The sequence below is a fragment of the Dreissena polymorpha genome, chromosome 14 (assembly GCF_020536995.1).
Source record: "Dreissena polymorpha isolate Duluth1 chromosome 14, UMN_Dpol_1.0, whole genome shotgun sequence".
NCBI lineage: Eukaryota > Metazoa > Mollusca > Bivalvia > Myida > Dreissenidae > Dreissena > Dreissena polymorpha.
In genome coordinates, this window is record NC_068368.1 from 17,175,225 (window position 1) to 17,182,437 (window position 7,213).

Here is a 7,213-nt window from a genome sequence, read left to right on the forward strand (position 1 = left end):
CAAATAGTGCAGGGTCGCACATATGCTCATAGCTACCATGTGTGTAAGTTTCAAGGTTCTAGTGCTTTTAGTGTAGGAGGAGATAGTGGCCAGGACGGACGGACAGACAGACGGACGGACGGACGGCGGAGATAACCACAATATCCCCACCTTTTTTTCAAAAAGCGTGGGGATAAATACCCTTTTCAGAGAGCACGGTCCATTTCTCTAATGAAGATACATGTACATACATTAACCACAATCCGTCCGCTTATTCCGCTCAAGCTTCTGCGCGAAAAGAAGATGGTGGCATAACTCACATTTGTCTGTGTCGAGTTCTCATTAGCCTGTGCAATCCGCACCGGCAAATTTGGAACGACACTTTTCACATGAGCTGAATTGTTCGCTAAGAGAAGACTTCCTTTAAACGAAGTCATGCAACTTATTAGCACACGGGTGAAATTGAATGAAATCTGTTTGTCTTTGAAAGTTGTGTTTTGACCGACCGACGATTAAAAAAAAGTACTTGAATAATAAGTTGCGAAAAGCATTTTTGCAAAAACACACGTGTTACGCGTTTAATATTTAAGTGATATGACAATGATCTTGTTCGCTTGCCATCATTCAATTTTTATAGCCACAAACAGGCTAATCAGGCACGACACTTTCCCCTTTTATGACATTTTTCGTTTTTAATGAAGTCCCTCTTTGCAAAAATCCAATTTATGCGGAAAGTGTCGGCCTGATTAGCCTGTGCGGACGTCATAGGCTAATCTGGGACGACACTTTACGCACATGCATCATGCCCAGTTTTCTCAGAACACGACTCATTTTCCCCAAGGATATAAAGTCACGCACAAAATGAACGCCGCCTTTATAAATATTTAGTGATCGGTTGAAATCCGGTCAATTTGATGCTTATTAATTATTTATTTGATGTAGGTAAACACTCCAGTGGCTGTTGGAGATGAAACGCTGAAGTAAAATGTTGAGATTGAGCGGGTTTGGTCCATGTGTATAAGTCGCTGATATAACATTTAGTTAGTTAATTACATTTAGTTTTATTTGATTTGCTGTTTACATTGTATGATCAAACTTGTGATCAAATTCAACTGACATTTCTTAATTAACACTATTGCAAATAACAAATACATATTTTCACAATGCGTTGAACGAACAACCGACAGCGCAAAAGGGTGACGACCGACCGCAAATGCTTACATTATGCGACATGTGAGTACAAGTATAGATCCATAATAAGGCAAAGTTCCTATGTCAACATAAAATTACTCTTGAAAGTGTTCACTTATTTACTTAATACAAACACAATATATATATATATATAAGCAGTTCAAATAATGTCTTAAGTTGTGCCAAAAATAACAATGAACTGTTACTGTATTTGCTTTGAATCGCACATCTGAGTCTATGGAAAAAACAGGGTGCAGAATCAACGGGGTTTCCCGTGTTCTACAGACAGGCAGGACAGAATGTGAACACACTATTACGAACTTCATTTCAAATAGATTAACCCTTTGCATGCTGGGAAATTTGTCGTCTGCTAAAATGTCGTCTGCAGAATTTCTAAAATTAGCATTTTCTTCGATTTTTTTCAAAGAATACTATCAGAATAGCAAACAGTTTGGATCCTGATGAGACGCCACGTTCTGTGGCGTCTCATCTGGATCCAAACTGTTTGCAAAGGCCTTTAAAATTCAGCTCCAGCGCTTTAAGGGTTAAGGTTCATGGGGGGGGGGGATAAAATTCATTAAAACTTCGCTTTGATTTTTCTTCATTCAATGTGGTACAATATGGTCAAACTATATATCATTTTAAAGCTTAAGACGGATAGAATAACATAAACACATTTTTGACATTCAATGTTTGTGTGCTTTATTCATATTTTGGTTTAAAACCAATATATTTTTACACTAATTTACAAAATCTCAATCTAAAGTTAGGAAGGATATGCACTACCTTAAGTTGAATAAATACAAAGCTATATACATATACAAGGTCAAGTTAGCAACATTTCACAGAAAATTATTGTCATAAAACAACAAATGAGTTTTTATTCAACTGCCTTTTTTGGATAAATTTCCTAAACAAAGTTCTAACAAGGGACACAATTGTCACAAAACCAGGTTTTCTTTGTGAAAAAAATCTGATAAAGGGAGACAACTGAAACTGAACTTTTGAAATGAACAAACAAAATTAACCCCCTTTGTAAGTTTGTTTTAAAATAAATCTATTTTTAGTCGTGGCGACCTTGACATTGGAGATATTGACGTGATTCTTTCGTGCGACACACCGTCCCATGATGGTGAACAAATGTGCCAAATGATTTTAAAATCTCATAATGAATGACATAGTTATAGCCCAGACAAGCTCATTTATGGCTATTTTTTACCTTTGAACTCAAAGTGTGACCTTGACCTTGGAGATATTGACGTAATTTTTCGCGTGACACACCGTCTTATGATGGTTAACAAATGTGCCAAATGATTTTAAAATCTCACAGTGAACGACAAAGTTATGCCCCGGACAAGCTTGTTCCGCCCGCCAGCCAGCCAGCCAGCCAGCCAGCCAGCCAGCCCGCCCGCATTCGCCAATCTAATAACCAGTTTTTTCCTTCGGAAAACCTGGTTAAAAATAACTAAAACGTAATTACTTTTAAAAAATCCAGGTATGGTGGATAATAAGTCACAATTCTATTTCAAAGGCTTAACAATTTTGTTATTTATCTCTCAACCAAATTTCAAATTTTAAACCATCTCAAATTGAAATAGATTGCAGACGATATATAAAATTGTAAAGGAATATAAAGAAATTGGCAAACCGATTGATTTTAGATTTCGTTTCCTTCTACCCATTTTGAAAGCGTGGCCATCGCTGTGCTCCGTAGAAAAACGTGCAAAACAAATCGGTCGAAACCACGTGCAGTGGTGAGAAAACCGGGTATTTGTATACACATACCTGAGAAAACACATTCTTATTTTGACAGTTGGGTGGCAACTAGAAAAACAACTATTAGCATTAATCAGCAAGAGATCGCACTAAATAACAGAAATGACCACGTAGAGATATCACTTACCCTATTTCAAATATTTTCCAGCTGAAAATTGTCCCCCCACACGTCTTTTTTAGTTTATTTGTATTGTTTTTCTGGAGCCGAAGTGCATCTCACAGAATATCCATCCAACTTCCGTTGTTTTCATTTTCGTTATTAAAAACTCCATTTAAAAGAATTATTTCTACTTTTAAATTGTTAGAGCGATGTATTATTATATATTATCAATAGACTAGTATACCGTGATGAATTGAACAGAGTTACGTATCGATTATTTTGTCAGCCTGTAAGCGTACTATTTTATGCGCAATAATATAGTACATGTGATTCGACAACGATTGTAAACATTCGTGAAATGCTTCTTACATAGTTATTCTTTTGAGTGTTTATGAGGTCTGATCGTGCAGTTTGCAAACATCAACGGAAAGATTACAATCCAATGCATTTGTCATCGTCAACCGTTTGGAATGTCAATTAGGCGATGAGTGAGTTTTTAGCATGTTTCTTTCTATTTTATTAATTTAAAAATTGCTGCCCCCATGGTGATGAAATGACATGTGTTCGAGTTTTGATATTTCTAGATATGTAAACTTTACTATTTAAGGTAGTGCACCTCTAATGGGCACATATCCAAATATAATCTAATTAATTATTTTCTTAATCAGCATCATTTCACTGAACTACATGCAAATTTGTAGGTAGGCTTTCCATGCTTTTTAAAAAAATATACCGATTTTTTCAAAACCACCCCCACGCTCGGCTTTTGTCCAGTTTATTTTCACCCCTGGGGTATATAAAAGTTCCATAATTCATTCAAATTTCCAAATATGGGCATGCAGTTGGTGTGTACAGATGCTGTAAAGGTGTTTAAAGTTTAAACAAGATGAAATAAGTATTCTTTTACAGACATTTATATTTTACAAATTTTTATCTATGGAAGAGCACCATGAAATGTAAGTGATTTCAGCCAAGTAAAAATTGGGTCGGTTAAAAACAAAGTGTCATAAAATTCAAAATAGTATCATTTAAGTCATATTTTAAACTTAGTTTTTATAGAAACACTATATACAGCAAAAATACCAAGAACTAGACAGATTTACCGTTTACTTTTTGAAATAAAAATAAAAATGCAACATGCATGGTTCGTATTTTCAACAGTAAATCACCCAATTTCGCCATAACGTTGTTTTAATTTTAATAATTGAAAAATGTGCATAAAAATTGCAACATATTTAACAATAAATATAGCTTATATGCCATATTAAATCAAATTACGTTAGAAAATAAATAAAACGCGTCGCAAAAAAGTATACGTCGTCGGCAGGATTCGAACCTGCGCGGGAATATCCCAAAAGATTTCTAGTCTATCGCCTTAACCACTAGGCTACGGCACCTAATAGTAGGCTCTTCAACCTTCGAAGAAATCGCGGGAAATCATTAGAGGTGCACTACCTTAAGCGTAACTTGCTCTCGTCAATGTCGATATTAATCACTAGTTATATATTTTTCCGCCGAAATACGTGGAATAAACATGATTCAGATTTTTGAAAATAGTATATATTTTATTGTTAAAATCGCTTTGTATTTTGATTGATTTTGTGGATAATGATATGTTGATGTACAAAATTGGTAGCAGTTTGAAGGAAAAACATCCTTTAAAGCATATATGTATACATTTTCAATGTGGCACTCTTCCTTTAGTCAAATTTGAGTTCAATGCTAGGGGTCCCACATTTTTAAAATGACGCCTTTACATGAACCTTAAGTTATTGAAATACATTTGCAAAAATCTTTAGTGCATAAAAGAAAGCTTTGTTGCATGTTGTGTCGGACGATATCTTAAGATTTAAGAATAAATCCTTGAATACGTCTAAAATCGGTGACACAATTCCACGTTTCGTAAAGCATACCCATGTACACATGCAGTAGACATCATATTGTTATCCAAGAACACAGCCTTATTAAATAAAATAATTATGATGTATTTAACATTGTCGTGTGCAGAATAAAACATTGTATTTCATGCACAAGTTACATTTTTTATAGAAAAATTGTTATTAAAACATATTGGAGAAAAAGCACCACTTACCGGTGTGTAAATCAATTTACGTTAAATTGGTAACCCCACAAAGTCACGTGATCCTACACCCTGCATACTAAAGAGTGTTCCGCGAGATGCAAGAAATCCTCGAGCTTACACGAAGGGCGCATGAAAATCGTGTGGAAGATTTGTTAACATGAATTACAATGTGTACATAGTAAATTCGAGGTAAATATTTGCATACAATTATACTCTACCTGTGCAAATACGCTTTCGGGCTGGTAACATATAATAACATTATGTGGCGAAAATTCGCAAAAAAAACGCACATGAATTAGTTCATTAATGTATACATTTACTTGCTTTTTTATCTCAAAAGAAAAAAAAATGTCTGATGTGATATTTTTTTACCAAGAATTTAAAGCAATCGCGAATGTTATAATTCATTAATTACGCAGTTGGCACACACTCGAGTATAGCACTGACGGTGACTTTTGTGTTCGAATTTTAACAGATATAAGTATGACCGCAAGGATTGTATAATATGTGTGCTTAAAAGCAACGGCGAGTATAATATTGCGTTCTTTAAACAAAACATCGTTGAAATTATTTATGTTTTTAAACGTTATCTCAATAATTACTTAAATGCAAAAACAAAGCATAATCGAGTGGTAAATGCTGACGCACGGCTGGTTTCATTTCTACACAAGATTAACGAGTCAGTCATAATCCATTCATCCTCAAAGATTCCATTTATATTTCGTTCACAATAATACATGACTTCGAAACCTTAAAGTATAGTTCGCTTATCGTAATTGCAGAATACATTCTCATGCTATCGTTGAATAAAAATAATGTTCGCTTTATCTTGGTTAATCTGCTAAATAAATGATCCCCGCTCTTGGAAAACTGGGCTTAATGCATGTGCGCAAAGTTTCGTTCCAGATTAGCCTGTGTAGTTTGCAAAGTCAAATTAGGGAAGACACCACCTAGACTGGACTGTCGTTAAAAAAATACTTCATTTGAACGAACAATAGCATGACAGCGGAAAGTGTCGTCCCAGATTAGCCTATGCGATCTGCACGGGCTAATCTGAGACGACACTTTAGGACATGCATTAAGCCCCTATTTTCACAGTGCGCGGCCCAATAGTGCCTTTTAAATATCTTACATAGAATTTCCGTTGAGATGCAAGTTTTGAAAGAACGAAGGATATAATACATAAATTTCATACATTGCATCTTATTAAAATAAATCGAAACTCAAATTGTTCATAAGAACTTTTACAAGACAGAACCCATACCTCCAATTCGTTGTTTTATGTACAGATACACCACAGACATCGTTGTTTTATGTACAAATACACCACGGACAATCTTTGTTTTATGTACAGATAAACCACGCACAATCGCTGTGTTATTTACAGATACACCACGCACATTTGTTCTTTTATGCACAGTAACACCATGGACAATCGTTGTTTTATGTACAGATACACCACGGGCAATCGTTCTTTTATGTACAGATACACCACGGACAATCGTTGTTTTACGTACAGATATAACATGAACAATCGCTGTTTTATGTACAGATACACCACGCACAATTGTTGGTTTATGTACACATACACCAAGGACAATCGTTGGCTTATGCACAGATGCACGGTGCAGCACCAGGCACAATCTTTGTTTTATGTACAGATACACCATTGACAATCGTTCTTTTATGTACAGATACACCACGGACAATCGTTGTTTTATGTACAGATACAACACAGGCAAACGCTGTTTTATGTACAGATACACAACTCACAATTGTTGTTTTATGTACAGATACACCACGGACAATCGCTGTTATATGTGCAGATACACCGGGCACAGCTGTTGGTTTATATACAGATACACCAGGCACAATCGTTTTATGTACAGATACACCACGGACAATCGTTGTTTTATGTACGGATACACCACGCATAGCCGTTGGTTTATATACAGATAAACCACGCTCGACCTCTGCTTTATGTACAGATACACCACTTACAATCATATTTGATGTACGTAAACAATGTAAATCTCGCACAATTGTTGCTTCATGTACAGATTAAGCACGCACAAGTGTAAAAT